General features: G+C 43.6%; 1 long non-coding RNA gene across 3 annotated transcripts in view; it reads left to right on the top strand.

Annotated features, from left to right (window-relative positions):
- Positions 1-16899, top strand: part of LOC138849192 (uncharacterized) — a 66113-nt gene that overhangs the window by 16393 nt on the left and 32821 nt on the right. Inside the window, exon 3 of one of the 3 annotated variants that reach the window (XR_016231672.1) lies at positions 2878-4153. The exons of 1 other annotated variant lie outside the window; for it this stretch is intronic. This is a non-coding gene — a long non-coding RNA (uncharacterized LOC138849192). Of the gene's footprint in view, positions 1-747; positions 1818-2877; positions 4154-16899 lie in introns of those variants that run through there. One more of the 3 variants, XR_016231673.1, reaches the window with a different exon arrangement.

Raw genomic sequence — 16899 nt, 5'->3', positions numbered from 1 at the left:
TGCACTGTGTGGGCTTGTCTCACATCTACTTGTCCTCTCTGTTTTGGTTTTTGTACAAACACACTCTTGATCTCAAGTTCTCTGTCTTTAGCTATCTGTGGAATGGAATTGAAGTACAGGGATTATTAGTCACCGATAAGCTATGAAGCAGAATTAATGGAAAACCATAAACTCTGGGGTCAGAGAGGAACAAATTCAACTCCTACTTTGGATTGAAATCCTAGCTTTGGTGTTCAGAGAGAGAACTCGAGACAGATCCTACTTTCCATGAATGGCTTTGGAAAGAGCATCTGGATCTTAGTTTGCTGCTTGGTGAAATGAGAATCATGGCTTGTGCTATGTTTGCATAATGTGCAATATCACCTTTCACTTGGAAGCTCACATAGTAGGACCTAGATGCAGGTATGCTGTCTTGCTCACTTTGCAAACAAGGTTTGCTTTGACATATCTTTCATTTTAAACGAACATGATTGATGACAGCCCCTTGAATAGGAAAGGATGGAATCACCTGCTGCTTCCTCCTTGGGATTGACAAACACCTCTGTTGAGTTGACAAAATCTTGGCACCAAACACCAGTCACCAGAAGCACCAAAACCACTCGGGAGCTCATGAGTAGCACAAGCTGTCAGGTGTCTTGAGTCAGAAGTGTGTATTTTGGGAACACTCCCCAGATCATCCATTTGACAAGAGCTGAGCCAGAACAGGTGTGCTGACCTCTGATGTGAAAAATTTCCTGTTTATTTTAGCTTCTCTGTTAATGATGGCGAACTTGGGCTGGTTGAATATCCCTCTCTTCAATGGAATGATGTGGCATCACAGGCTGTGCTGGCATACAGAGGCTGGGCCCCCTGCAGTAACTACTGTCCCCAGAGAAGCCAGCCCGAACAAAGCTGGGGATGGGAAAACAGTGGCCTGGTTTCCTTTCATTGCCCACAGTTCCTTTCTGAGCCCATGTTAGCAGAATGGCAAGGGACTGGCATTCCAGGGATTCAGGGGCTAACACAAAACGTTCTTTCCTTGTTTGATATTTTATTAAAATAAATACCCTCCAAAAGCATGAGGCTTTAGTATAATATCGATTGATTTGCAGCATTACCTTTTGAAGGGACAGCCTTTTCTGACATTTGGTGTCAAAAATTCTGGTCTGGTGGGACAGCTTGTTTTTCTTAAGCTTCTGCACATTTGTTTGAGATTTGAAATGTGCTCGTGTCAATATGATGTCTATACTCTGAAAATAATCACTTGTGAGGACTCCATGGCAGGCTAATGTAGCTTGCAGAACCATTCTCCTATCTTGCAGAGCCATTCTCCTATCTTCTGTGTAATGGAACAAGCCCCATTTCTGAGATGTGGAAACAGGAAAGATAGCATTTCTGTTTTCTCGGCTTACCTTTTATATGTTGCTTCAGCAAACATTTCAAACACACCTACTCTTAGCAAAGTGATGACATCTTATCTGTGGAACCATCTAGGCCCTGGACACCATCGTAGGCTCTGGCCTTCATGGCCACCTGCACAGTAAACTTTGGTCCTGAGCACCATGGCCCAACCACAGGTGTGAGCTCCACCCCCACCTAATGGGATTCACTGCTCCTATTTCCCTGCCCCCTGGCAAAGGTTTAACAGCACCTGCTTCCAGAACATGTGCCCTCTCTCTCTCCTGATCCCTCTCTCTCTTATCCTCTTGCCCTCTCCCCCCATCCCATTGGGCTTCCTCCACCCCACAATAAACCTTTCCCTTAACTCCGGTGTTTGGTGTGTTCTGTGGTGGCCTTACACCTACAACACAACATGTTCTTGGAGCAAAAAGAAGAGATACAGGGCCAGCACTGTGGCATAGCAAGTAAAACTGGTGCCTCCAGTGCTGGCATCCCATATGGTCACCAGTTCAAGTCCCAGCTGCTCTACTTCCAAACCAGCTCTCTGCTATGGCCTGGGAAAGCAGTAGAAGATGGCCCAAGTTCTTGGGCCCCTGCGGATGAACCAATGGAAGGGAGACATTTCTCTCTGTCTCTCTCTCTCACTAACTCTGCCTGTCAAAAAAAAAAAAAAGATGTGTTTATTTGGCTTAAAAATTTTAATCCATGCATAGTGTTTGTATGATACGTATTTCCACGAACTATTTGAATTGCATTTTCCATTATGAAGTAGTAACCACACGCACACACTCAAATGCAATTGCAGCCAAAGACACTTCACAAAGCAGCATCTACCCTAGCTACACACAATGTGCTTTAACATTTCTTCATCTCTTCAATTCTATTACAGTTTTAGAAATGCTGGTCATGATTTTCAAAGATGAAATTGTCTAAAGAGTCATCAGCCACAGGACAAAAAACACTTGTGTGGAATTTGAGCACTCAAGTCCTGTGAGGCTGGAGAGGTGGCGAGAATCAGATCATGATGGGGACAGGGTCTTGTATGAGTATAGGTGCCACTGAGGGATGAAAATGGGGAGATGTCTCCAAAATGTATGCATTTATAAATTTTTACTCTTTCTCCTAGTCTTGCAGCTGCCTTGTCAGAATTTCTTATTTTGGGCTCTGTTATCTCAGGGCTCTGATTTCTGCTAGCTTCTTGGAACCCAACCAGCCCAATATGTTAATTTGAACAAAATTTAATAGGATTACCATTTACACATTGCTTTACAATTTATTGAATACTCTAAATTTTTATTACGAAGATTTATTTATTTAAAATCAGAACCACAGGTAGAGAGGGAGAGAGAGAGAAGTCTTCCATTCTCTGGTTCACTCCCCAGATGTGAGCAATGTCCAGGGCTGGGCAGGCCAAAGCCGGGAGTCAGGAGTTTCATCTGGGTCTCCCATGAGGGCACAGAGACCCTAACACTGGGGCCATCCTCTGTTGTTTTTCAGGTCATCAACAGGTAGCTGGGTTGGAAATGGAGAAGCCAGAACACAAATCAGCTTGACCTGCTGAACCACAAAGCTGGCCCCTCCATGATTGTTGTAATACTCTGAAGTTGGGATTTTATTCTGTATTTTACAGTTTACTGACTGGAGTCTCAGACAAGTTAACTAACATCCACCAGCTCACTCAGCTAGTTATGTTGAACTTAAGGATTTCCTACTGATCTTCTTCCTCCCATGTCACCCCTGCCTCTTGTTGGATTGATGTCATTGCGTCTTTACAAAATACATTTGGATTTCAGCAGAAAACTTCTGGAAATAATGTTAATTATAGGTGACACATATGCTACAGATCCTTCAGAATTACCGCTGGTTAGGAAGAGGGGCATTTTTTGATTGGCTATGGCCACCTTGTGTCCTCAGATTGTGCCCTAGGCACAAAAATGCCTCCATCAGTCTGCATATACCTACATGTTCATGTATTGATAGAAACTCTATGTGCAGTTTGAGTTTTCATTTTCCACAGGGAAAATGACAGCTCCTCCACTTCTGCAAGGTTCTAGCAAGTTTCAGTAACAAAAAGCTCAGATAGGCTCTCCCTTTAATGCGGACTCAAGACCTTGGTGAGCACAGCCCGGATAGAAACAACCCCTTCTGAGAGCTTTTAGACCCCAGCCAAGGGGCCAGCTCCCAGCAGTGCCACGTTTCTCAGAGAGCATTTCCTCTTCCATCCATTCATTCAGTTGTCCAACAATTATTTGTTGACACATGATAGGATCTGGCAAGGGTGAGTGTGAAGGTGGGGAATGAGTTTAGATGTGCTTCTTTGACTTTCCCAAGGGACTGCATGAAGGGGTGTGATAGCTAAAGTCACACAGAGGGGGCTGTATGGAGCCAGGAAATATATACCTTATTGTACAGCCTGGTTTGACCAAAGCTGAGGGAGAGATACTTTCTGTAGTACTCAGGATGTTCCAGGGGAGCAGCCTCTACTCAGCTGCTTAGTTCTTTTCTTTGTTGTCTCGTCCTCTGATTAGAAAACCCTGTCCTACACTCTCCCCACACCTTCCCCAAAATGTGCTTGTCAATGCTGTGTTGCTTGGCCCCTGATTACTTAATTTGCATGTGTATTTTTGCATCATAAAATTATCATTAGCAGGGAGTCTGGTTGCCAAGGCAACTAAGAAGGGTCCATGAAGTTTATTGTTTGTCCACAATTTAACTCTTTTTGATCAAATATTAGAGATGTTCTCTTCTCTCTTGTGCTTGAACATTGTAAAAATTGTATAACTCTTTTGGATTTCTCTCCCTGTGCTGCTTGTCTCTCCACAAGCTCCCACTACCCTTTCCCCAATATCTTCTTACAACATTTTATTTTTTGAAGTGATAGATATGTTATTTAAAAGTCAAATTGCACCCAACACTGATAACAAGACTAGGAATTTTTCCATCACATTAGTCCTCATAGCTACCATACCTAATCTTTGTATCCATAGACAACAATTTTCAATAACTTTTGCTGATTATTTTATTATTTTTCTTTGTATTTCTAAATCACAGACTTAAATGTTGCTTCTTGATGTTCCAGTTACAGTTGCATAGTTGTCACAACTTTCTGTCCAGGACAATATATAGTTTTAGTTTTCTCCAACCCTCTCCATTTTCCTCCCTGAGATTCTTGATAACATTTACTCAGGTTTTCCCCCAAACTGTGTGCTTAGAACTCAGTAAATAAATGAGCAACAGGGCTGGTGCTGTGGCACAGCAGATTAATGCCCTGGCCTGAAGTGCCGGCATCTCATATAGTTGCCGGTTCGAGACCCAGCTGCTCCACTTCTGATCCAATCTCTGATGTGGCCCAGGAGTGCAGCGGAGGATGGCCCAAGTCCTTGAGCCCCTGAACCCGCATGGGAGACCCAGAAGAAGCTCCTGGCTCCTGGTTTCAGATCTGCCCAGCTCAGCCATTGCGGCCATCTGGGAAGTGAACCATAGGATGGAAGACCTCTCTCTCTCTCTCTCTCTCTCTCTCTGCCTCTCCTCTCTCTGTGTAACTCTGAATTTCAAATAAATAAATAAATCTTTAAATAAATAAATAAATGAGCAACAACAAAGTGAGTCAGAAAGAGTAGGTGTGTAGAGTCTCGAAGGCTCTGCTGTGGAGTTTGGGTTTTATCCTATATTCAATTGGAAGACATTGGCAAAATTTAACAAGGAGAATCACAGTTTACTTTGAAAACTCACTGACATATCTGGAAGAGTACATTGTAGGAGATGAGAGAAAGAAGATAGACCACTGAGGAAACTATGCCACTAGTTCTGGGCAGGGGAGGAAGAGATATAAGAGGAAAGTTTAACTGGAATCATTGCCTAGAGTCATAGAGAAATGGTCATTTATGGGACATATTCCTCTCTCTCTCTCTCTCTCTCTCTCTCTCTCTCTCTCTCTCTCTGGCATTTATTTATTTAAGAGGCAAAGTTATAGACAGAAGGAGAGAGAGAGATTTTCCATCCACTGGTTCACTCCCCAAAGACTGAAATGGCTGGAGCTGGGCCAATCAAAAGCCAGGAGACAGGAGTTTCTTCTGGGTCTCTTACATGGATGCAGGGACCCAAGGACTTGGGCCATCTGCCACTGCTTACCCAGGTGAATTGGAAGCAGAGCAGCTGGAACATGAACCAGTGCCCATAGGGGATGCCAATGCCACAGGAGGAGGTTTAACCTATTGCATCACAGCGTTGGCCCTGGGACATATTCTCATAGAAATATGATGGACCAAGTTCCAAGGGTTGGAAGGAAAGAGAGGAATCAAGGATGACTCCTAGGAATTGGCTTGAGCTGCTAGAAGGTTATCAGGATGTGGGACAATCCATTGAGATGACAAAGATTGAGGGTGGGCTTATGTGTGTTATTGAACAGAGAAGATATCTACCAAGAATTCTGAGATGGCGATTGACACCCAGGAGGAGATGTCAAGTACAAAACTGAATAGCCTCACCGTGAGCTCAGCAAAGATATCTGGGTCTAGCTCATAAATGTGAGGGCTATGGGTGTGTGGGTGATATTTCAGTCCTGAGGCCTGGCTTAGATCACACAGGGAGAGAGTGAAAATTGAAAAAGCACACCCTAGTTCTTTGGACAGTGTGCTGCAAGATCAAGTGGATCAGCTGGGGAAGAAAAGATAAAAAACGAATATTGCCAGAGAGGCACTAAGATGGTGGTACAGGGCGGGAGCTTACTGTTCTAGTCTAGGGGAAGATAATTAAAAACGTGGAGAGGGTGCAATCTCAGAGAAGAGTTAGGGAGAAAACTGTAGAGGAAACTTCACACAAATTAGAGGTACAGTGTAAATCTACGTGGAGGATGTGGACACACACAATTCAGGGCCCCGGCAGCTGAGAGCCTCAGCACCAGCATTGGAGAGTGAGGTGAGACTAGACTGCTGCAGCTCAAGCCACTGGGGATAAAGCTGCGGGAAGAGTCTGGTGTGAATCTGGTGTGGAGCCCTGTGGGGGACAGCATACCTGCCAACCTAGAGGAAAGAAAAGGGGACACTCTTTCTCTCCTTGAACACCCAGCATGGTCTCCGCTAACTAGCCTAGAGTGGGTGAGCACCATTTTGGACATGCACAAGAGCTGTGCCAGCTTGTGTCATCATGCCCAAAAACCAGCCATGAGGAGATGCCCGAGTCTGACTGGGTGTTTGTGACTGTTGGGAGCCTTGTGTCCTGGGGCTGTGAAAACACTGTGACTGCAAGGGAGGACGTAGGGTATGACTGCATCTTTGGGTGGTCTGTGGGCATCTCCACACACTCAGGGTTCTCTGATTCCTTGGTGAGGGTCATTGCTACAGGATCTGTGCTTACATCAATGACTGCACAGAACCAATGTGTGGTTCTTGTGGTAGTGTGGATGTGTACTGTTCCCACGGGATTTATTTTTAGGCATTTATGGAGATATTTGTTGTTTTTTTTTTTTTTCCCAGTATAATGGCTTTTATCTTTGGACAATGCCTCTGTGGATTAGTGGAGTGCCTGCACTTTCAGTGAATACCCTGAGTTGTGTGCGGGTATGGTGACCAGGGAGCTCTGTTCAGTATGCCAAGGTGAACGGGACTGTCCAAGGTGACTCCCAAATTGTGCATGGTAACTCTTTTTGTTTTGTTTTGTTTTTTAATCAGAGAGGAAGTTTGTTTGGTTCTGTTGGTGTAGTTGCACGCTCACCTCCTATCCTCCAAAGAGACCAATGTCTCTGTAATTCAAGAAACAAGAATAAAGAAGACAGCATGAGGCCCCCAAAGAAACACAACACTTCACTATTAGAATGTGAAAATGAAGAGATTGAAGAAATGCCTGAAATGGAATTCAAAAAAACTGGTTATAGGATTACTTAGAAGTAATCAGAAACAGACCCATGAACTAAAGAATTCCATAAATAACATGAAAGAAATTTTTTCACATGAAATTGAGATTTTAAAGAGAAATAAAAATGAAATCCTTGAAATGAAGAATTCAATAGAACAAATAAAAAATGTGGTGGAAAGCCTTAACAACAGAATCAGTGAGGAAGACAAAAAATATCCAATTTAGAAGACAAATATCTGGAAATACAAATCTCTGGAAATTTTATAGTCAGACCAAAAAAGGAAGAAGAAATTAGAAAACTGAAAAACCAGTGTTGGTGATCTATGGGATAGTATAAATGACTCAACATATGGGTCATAGGAGTTCCTGAAGGTGTGGAAAGAGAGAATGGATTAGAAGACATTTTTAGTGAAATAATTACAGAAAACTTCCCTAATTTGCAGAAACAAAAGATGTTCAAGTATAGGAAGCACATAGAACTCCTAATAGACATAACCAGAAAAGATCTTCACCAGGACACATTGCAGTCAAACTTTCCACAGTAAAACATAAAAAAAGATTTTAAAATGTGCAAGAGAGAAACACCAGATTACTTTCAGAGGATCTCCATTAGACTCACAGTTGACTTCTCATCAGAAAGCCTGCAGGCTAGGAGAGAATGGTGAGATGTATTCCAAAGTCTTAAGAGAAAAAAAAATGTCATCCCAAAATACTGTACCCTGCAAAGCTTCATTTATGAATGAAGGTGAAATAAAGACTTTCCATGACAAACAGAAATTGAAAGAATTTGTCGCCACTCATCCAGCTTCACAAAGGATGCTTAAGGATATGCTACACACAGAAATATAGAAACATGGTCATCACTGTGAAAGAAGGTGAATGCAGAAAATCTCCCAGCAAAAGTACAAAGGAAATCCAAAGTAAACAATAGGAATATTTATGGAAAATATCAGAGCCATGTCATTACTTAGCAATAGTTTCCTTGAATACAAATGGCCTCAACTCTCCAATTAAAAATAAAGCTTGGCTGAACAGAAAAAAAGAAATCAAAATCCATCTATTTGCTGCCTACAAGAAACACATCCTAACAAGAAAGATACATGCAGACAGAAAGTGAAAGGATGGAAAAAGATATTCCATGCTAACAGAAACCAGAAAAGAGCTGGTGCAGCCATCCTAATATCACAAAATAAACTTTAACACAGAAACTGTTGAAAGAAGGGCACTGTGCAATGAATAAGGGATAAACTCAACAGGAAGATGTGACTATAATAAATGTATACACACCCAACTACAGGGCCCCTGGCTATTTAAAAGAAATATTGATGGATCTAAAGGGAGACTTAGACTCTCATACAATAGTAATGGGGGACTTCAATACCCTACTTTCAGCAATGGACAGATCAACCAGACAGAAATTCAGCAAGAAAACAACAGAGTTAATTGGCACTATAGACCAAATGGCCCTAACAGATATCTACAGAATTTTTCATCCTATAGTTGCAGAATACACATTCTTCTCACCAGTGCATGGAATTTTTCTAGGATAGATCCCAGACTAGGCCATAAAGCAGGTCTCAGCAAATTAGGAGGAATCAAAATCATACCGGGCATCTTCTCTGACCACAATGGAGTGAAGCTGGAGATCAACAACTTCAGAGTCTCTAGAACGTATGCAAACACATGGAGACGAACAACATGCTCCTGAATGAACAGTGTGTCAGAGAGGAAATCAAAACACTTGAGGAATAGTTTTTTCATACTATTTGTTGAACTCTTTACTTAGTATAATCTGTGTATAAAGTTAATTGAAAATAGATTTTAGTAAAAAATAAGAATGGGAACAGGAGAGGGAGAAGGAAGAAGTGTGGGAGTAGGGGTGGGAGGGTGGGTAACAATGGGAAGAATCACTATCACTATGTTCTTAAAGTTGCATTTATGAAATGCATAAAGTTTGTATGCCTTAAATAAAAGGTTTTTGGGGAAAAAATGAATACTGCCAACTACTGGCTCATGTGGTAGAGGAAGACTGGTTGGTTTGTGATGTCCGTAATCTTGGGAGAAATTTTTGAGATGAAGCAAGTTCTCAGTTGTGTGAAATGCTGATAAGATGCCAAATGTAGAGAAGTGACCACTGCATTCAAAAATGGAGTCACGGTGCAAAGAGCAATTTGGGTAGAGTGGTGGCTTTGGAAGCACAAATGAAGGTTTTTAAGGTTGATCATGAGGACACAGGGCTGCAACAGGTGCTATTCCAGAGCCCAGGAGTCAGTGAGGATATGCTACAGAGGGGCCTGGCCTCCTCAGGCTACTCAGGGAAGTGTTTCCAAAGAAGCTGCTCTGAGATCTGACCTGAGGTCTGTGAGAGAGGGAGGTGTTAACCATGTGAGCTGCAGGGGAGGGCGAAGAGGCTCTCAGGGAACAGAATGTGAGAACATCCAGGAGTAACAAGGCAAGTGCACAGAAATGAAAGAAGGCCAGGGGACACAGGAAGGCGGAATGGGGCAGGTGTGGATGGTGAGCTGAGAGTGCTCAGGAACCCCAGCTTTGCATGTGCATGAACCTTACTTGTCTATCACACATGTAATGGGATATAACTGAGAGGCTTTTAAAAGTAGAGTTTTATGGTTTTTTAAGATTTATTTATTTATTTATTTGAAAGGCAGAGTTACAGAGAGGCAGAGGCAGAGGTGACAGAGAGGCCTTTCATCCACTGGTTCTCTTTCCAATTGGCTGAAACAGCCAGAGCTGCGCCAATCCGAAGCCAGGAGCCAGGAGCTTCTTCCAAGTCTCCCAGGACTTGGGCCATTTTCTATTGCTGTCTTAGGCAATAACAGAGAGCTGGATCGGAAGTGGTGCAGCCGGGACTAGAACCGGCATCCATATGTAATGCCAGTACTGTAGGCAGTAGCTTTACAGGGTACGCCATGGCACCTGGCCTGAATTTTATGGTTTGAAATATGTGGATCATATACAGAAAGCAGAGAGGAGGTGGGTGGGTGAGATTAATTAGGAAGGTTTGCAGGGGTTCAGGTGAGAAACGATGGTAGCTGACTCTCAGCATTTAGGTCATTGGAGGAACTGTGTCACAGAAGCCCCTCATAGGACAAAGAAACAAGTTCAACCATAGCAATAAAAATGTTTTATCTTTCGAAATGAGCATGGTCTTTGCATTTGACAATATCTCATGTTAATTTATTCCCTTGACTAATTGTTCTTTGGAGAAATTGAACTCATTCACCATTAGATTTGACATGTTAAATTAATCAGATCTCTTAAAAGGCTTCCAACTTCTGAAAGCCTCAGACAGCTCAAAATTGCAACCACATTTATCAACACCGTTTTTGACATGATGTGCAAAGGCAAACAGCCTTGTTCATTCCTGTCTGCTCTCTAGCATACTTCTTATGGCATGGGGGCATTTACTGGGTTAAGATGATTTCCCTGTGAGCCAGGATAGACTGGTTGCTTTAGACTTGACTTTATGACTAATCTATTATTTATCAGAGAGGAGCCTGAAAATACTGTTTTAAAAGTTAAAACACTCACACAATAGATCACTTTCTAATTTATTATCTCATCATTTCTGATTTTGATGTTGCTTTAAAAAAGATTTTCTCTTCTTTGTAATGAGATGTGTTGTCTCTAACACATTTCCCATCATACTGACATTTTCCTTTAATGGAACTCAACTCGAAGCACCCATTTTAGCTTAGAGCAAAATGAGATTCTTCTGCTGAGTTGTTGCGTTAACAATCCCTGCTGTCTTGAACCCTCCGAAGCCTCAAGTGATGCACTTAATGGATCTTCTTCTCACATTTGACCCATCATTTACATTTCCAATGGATCATAAAGACTCCCTCCCCAAATCTAACCCCTAGGCCTTTCTCCCAAACTCAACCCTTTCATTTTCATGCCTCACTTCCGCATACTTTACTCACTTAAAGATGTCATTCTTGTTTTAGGAGATGCAAATACCTAAGAACAACATTTGCACAAACATATTTAGGAAGGCTGAACTTTTCAGGGGGCCTGAACTTCATCTTGAACAAAGACCTGACTATGTCCTTAGAGGAAAGGTTTATTGTGGGGTGGGGGAAGTCCCATGGGCCAGGGGGAGAGAGGAGGAGAGCATAAAAAAGGGAGAGATCCCTGACCATGTCTTTGTGTATAATGTGTGAAGTCTCAACTTGAACCAGTGCCCTATTGGTCTCAGGAATGTTGCTGCTAAGTGCTGTATTTGTCTTGAGCAGGACTGAATTCTCTCTCTCTCTCTCTTTGTAAAGTAGTCTCGTGACCTGTCTTTCTGTGTCCCTGTCTCACAAGCATCCTACCACTGTTCTGATGAAAGGCTGCCAGTTCTATCTTTTCTCTACACTGTCCATTTTAATCCAGAGCTTACATCCATTCTTCTCACCAACTCCCTCCTCCTTTTCACCATGACTCTGGTAGTCTATGTCCTGTATGTTCATCCACTTACACATTGACCATTTTTTCTTGACAGGCAGAGTGGACAGTGAGAGAGAGAGACAGAGAGAAAGGTCTTCCTTTTCTGTTGGTTTACCCCCGCCCCAATGGCCGCTGTGGCTAGCACGCTGCGGCCAGCGCACTGCGCTGATCCGAAGCCAGGAGCCAGGTGCTTCTCCTGATCTCCCATGTGGGTGCAGGGCCCAAGCACTTGGGCTGTCCTCCACTGCACTCCCGGGCCACAGCAGAGAGCTGGCCTGGAAGAGGAGCAACCAGGACAGAATCCGGCGACCCGACCAGGACTAGAACCCAGGGTGCTGGCGCCGCAAGCGGAAGATTAGCCTAGTGAGCCGAAGCGCCAGCTGACCATTGTTTTAATATAGTAAATTATCATGTATCATTCATTCAGTAAGCCAAACTTGTAGAGCCCTGAGTGCACATCCATCAGTGTGTTGTATACTAGGAACCCAGACACAATGAGATCAAACCTGTGTCCTCAAGGAACATCATGAAGGAGGGGCAAGGTGTTGCCTAGACTCAAAAGGAAGACTAGCTGAAGCCTGGCTGAGATAGAATCTGCCCACTTCAGGGCAGCAGCACCAACAACGCATTAAGGATTTTCCATGGTATCTCCAGGGGATGCTTGCATTAAGTCTGTGCTAGGAGCCTGCTGTAATCCAGACCTGTTACACTCATTAATCTCCAAAGCAATCATGAGAAGGAAAACATTATTATCCCTGTTTCATTGATGAGAAAATCAGAACTCAGAAAATGTACAACTTGTCTCATATCACACAGCTAATAATTAAGTTGTAAAGGCTTCTTTAACTTTTACCACAGGCATTTTTGGACACATGTTCAGCATCTCTCATCCATCTTCATCAGTTTTCAAGATCCCATTTTTCTTTCATCTATTCTTATTTTCTTTTTTTTTCTTTTTGGTCAAGAATTATCTTAAGCATATACAAGATGTCATATCTCTGTACCTATGCACATTTCAGTATGCATCTGTAATAGATATGGACTCTGAAGAGTTATACACACAGCAGTATTAGCACTACACACAAAATGAACAACTTTCCTTAATAATCACAAAATATCATCTAATGTTCAATGTGTTCCCACTTTCACCTGAGTGTCTTATTGGAGATCTTTTTTTATTAATCATGAAGATCAAAACCAGGCCTACACACTGTGTTTGGTTGATGTAACCCTTTTTTAAAAGATTTATTTATTTATTTGAAAGTCATAGTTACACACAGAGAGAAGGAGAGGCAGAGAGAGAGAGAGAGAGAGAGAGAGGAGATAGAGAAAGGTCTTCCATCTGCTGGTTCACTCCCCAATTGGTGGCAATGGCCAGAGCTGTGCCAATCTGAAGCCAGGAGCCAGGAGCTATTTCTGGGTCTCCCACATGGGTGGGAGAGTGAACCAGTGGATAGAATACCTCTCACTCTCTCTGTCTCTCCTTCTCTCTCTGTGTAACTCTGACTTTCAAATAAATAAGTAAATCTTTTAAAAAGAAGTTCTCCTCCTCACTTTTCTTCCATGCCCATTGTTGGTTGAAAACATCGGTTGTTTCTTTTGTAGAATTCCCCACACTTGGGATTTGGCTATTTCCACTTGGTTTTCTTTGATATGTTTCCTGATTTGCCATAGTTTCTATTAACTGGCAGGTCAACCTAGTGGCATTATGAGATTCAGATTAGCATGTGCTTTTTTTCGATGAGGTTTTCCTTCCTAGGTGATGCCAGGCACCTCCCAGGCCTCTGATCAGGAAACAGATGGTCTGGCCATCTCTTTCCCATGGATGTCACAGCTGATACCAGAGGCCAGGTGCTGTCAGTAGTCCCAGGTGCCTGTCACTGAGGGTTTAGTAAACCATTGATGGGCCTTACTCAATTTTTTATTTCAATAGGTGTCACAATGTGTTGATTTCTAGAATTCTTTCATTCCTGTTGCACTCGTTACAGGAGTGTCTCCTCATCTGTTACAAGACCCCAAGGAGATGCCTGAAGCCACAAATACTGAGCTCTATACTCATACACTGGACCAATACTACCAAGGGAGATTGTGCAGGATTTCGTCATGCTACTCAACACAGCATGCAATTTAAAACTTATGAATTGCTTATTTCTGCAGTTTTCCATTTAATGTTTCCAGATCTTTTGTCGACCACAAATTATGGAAAGTAGAACCACATGTAAGGGGATTGTTATAGTTAGCTTTTCTTTTTTTTTTTCTTTGAGATGTATTTATTTTATTTGAAAGTCAGAGTTACAGAGAGAGGAGAGGCAGAGAGAGATATCTTCCATCTGCTGGTTCACTTGCCTAATGGCCACAATGGCTGGGGCTGGACCAAGCTGAAGCTGGGGTCAGGAGCTTTTTCTGGGTCTCCCACGTGGGTGCAGGTGCTCAAGAACTTAGGCTATTACCCACTGCTTTCCCAGGCACATTAGCAAGGAATGGATCTAAAGTGGAGCAGTCTGGACTCAAACTGGTATCAGATGGGATGCCGGAGCTGCAGCCAGCAGCTTATCCAGCCATGCCACAGCAATTTCCCCAGTTAGTATTTCCCTATAATAAGAACTTTTCCTTCGTGAATGATTGCTTACGCTGAAATATGGCTCAAAACTAAGGTGCAGGCTAAATGCTTGATTCTGACCCTTTACTACCAAGTTTCAGAGTAGCAAGTTGGTGGGCTACCAAGCTATCACCCAGAGGCATGCAAATCTTTGGCTTTTTAATTTCTGTGTATCTGGAGAGCATAAAATGCTACAAGAATAAAAGCCAAGTCCAGACATCCTAGTTCTTGGCAGTCAAGTGGTTAAAGAGCCAAGATCCCGGAGGCTTTTGCCGAAATGTCCAGGGTCTCTAGGGGTTACCATCACACTAGGTAGCAGCTCCTGCCCTTTGCAGGCAGGTTAACCATCATAATCACTTCAGACTCTCCACACTCAGATAGCCAACAGCTCTGTTTAATTAACAGCCTGGTGTCTGCAGAACGCGGACACACTCCCCTCTTCCCCTCACCTGCGCTCCCAGCCGCTGCTTGCTGATGCATCCCCTGCTCAGTCACTTTCTGGAGACGGCAGGCGCCTGTGGAAGGAGAGGGGAAGTGTGTGAGTAAATACAGTGTTTCCTCTCCAGCCTCAAGAGGGTTGCCTTTGTCAGCATCAGCCAGCGATCGTAGATTGGAAGTGACTCCACGTTTCTCCTGAGCTTGGCTAGGCGCAGCTGCTGGAACCAAGCATGTATCTGTGTGCCCATGTGAATACCTGGAAGTAATTTGATTTTTCCTATGCTTTTTAAGTGAAATAATTTTAGAAAATCCTCTAGGAGGCACCAATGCCATTGTGGGAGACCCAAAATTGGCAGTACTGTTACTAACCTCAGATGGGAAGACTGAGTCCCACCCTTACTCTTTGAAAGGGATGCCATGGGACAACAAAAGTGTTTAGAATTGCAACATCCCAGTCCTCTCCACAGAGCTCCCCCAAGTTCACCCCTCCTGGGAACCTTAAAAGGAGGAGAAGATTCCTCCAGGCAAGTGACTTGGAGAGGCAGCTGGTGGAGTGTTGGAGTAGATGGCATCCAAAAATAGAGAGAAAAGGGCAAAGGATTGGTGTACAGAAAGCCGATGGCCCAAGGAGAGTAGAGACGTGCAGCTGGCCTCAAAGGCAGGTGCACCCCTTTCTTATCCCTCAGTGCCCCAGGTGGAGCAGTTCCTCGCAGGAGTCCCATAGTGAGTCTTTAGACAGCCAGCATCCACAGGGTAGCTGCAGTGGAGGTGGACCAGGATGCACCTGCTGTTTTTCCCCATGCTCATATTTATGTGGGCACAGGAAAGAGACTCGGTCTCCTTCTGTCTGAGATCCACATGGGGTTGCTGTAGCAGTGGTAGAAGCTGGCTAGTGCATGCTGCCAGAAAGGTCCTACGGTCTGCACCAGCAGCCTTGTGCTTCCTGCGGAAAGATGGTGTCTTCCTAGGGTGGTGGGTGGGGGAGGGGACATTTAGGGTCAGCATAACCCAGACCAGGTGCTTAGGGTGCAAGAATTCCATTCCTTCTGAAATTTTATTGTAATATTAAATGTTCTATTTTATAAATATTTATTTGTTAATATTCTATGAAATTCCATAGTTTAAAAAATCGACATATCTGGAAACAATATTTAATGAGTGTTTATTAAATGAATACATGAAAGAAACAATGACAAAAATTAGACAGGATGGGCCACATCACCAGCATCCCATACGGATGCTGGTTCCTGTGTAAACTTTTCCACATTTAACCTAGATCCCTGCTAATGGCCTGGGGAAGACAGTGGAAGATGGCCCAAGTATTTGGGTCCCTGCCACTCACGCAGGAGGTGGGGATGCAACTCCTGCTCCTGACTTCAGTGTAGCCCAGCATTGGGCCTTGCAGCCATCTGGGGAGTGAACTAGTAAGATCTGTCTCTTCCACTTTCTCTATAACTCTTCCAAATTAAATAAAATAAATCTTAAAAAAAAAAAATAGAAAGTAGCCAGCACTTTGGTGTAGTAGGCTAAGCTTCTGCCTGCAGTGCCAGCATCCCAAATAGGTGCTGGTTGGTTTTCGGGATGCTCCTCTTGGGATCCAGCTCTCTTCTATGACTTGGGAAGGTGGTAAAAGATGGCCCAAGTGCTTGGGTCCCTACAGCTGTGTGGGAGATCTGGAAGATGCTTCTGGCTTCTGGCTTTGGATTGATTCAGCTCCAGCTGTTGAAGCCATTTGGGGAGTGAACCAGCAGATGGAAGACCTTTCTCTCTGTCTCTGTCTCTCTCTCTCTCTCTGTCTCTCTCTAACTCTATCTCTCAAATAAATAAATAAAATCTTTTAAAAAATAAGAAAGAATTCCACAAAGGTGCTTACGGGATAGATGGATGGAATCTCAATACTGCTTTTCTCAGGTAATTCTCCTTCACAGAGACTAGCATGAACCTGGACCTTCAGCCGCCCCTTGTCCTGTGTCACTACCACCACGTACATGGGGGACCCCTGAGGCTCAGGAACTGAGCCCTGCTGTGGAAAAGTGGCTCCAGGACAACAGGCAGGTCTGCAAGACTTGGTACTGGGCTGGTTCCTCTGCAGCTCAATGCTTGTGGGCCTACGGGGTTGCCTGAGCTGTGGGGCCGCTGCATCTACCAGGGAAAGAGTCGCAGCACCGCTGTTCCACACT

The sequence above is a fragment of the Oryctolagus cuniculus genome, chromosome 3 (assembly GCF_051225735.1).
Source record: "Oryctolagus cuniculus isolate XC-2025 breed Fujian yellow rabbit chromosome 3, ASM5122573v1, whole genome shotgun sequence".
Classification (NCBI taxonomy): Eukaryota; Metazoa; Chordata; class Mammalia; order Lagomorpha; family Leporidae; genus Oryctolagus; species Oryctolagus cuniculus.
Note: the sequence above shows the minus strand (reverse complement) of the source record. Positions and strands in the feature narration are given on the sequence as shown.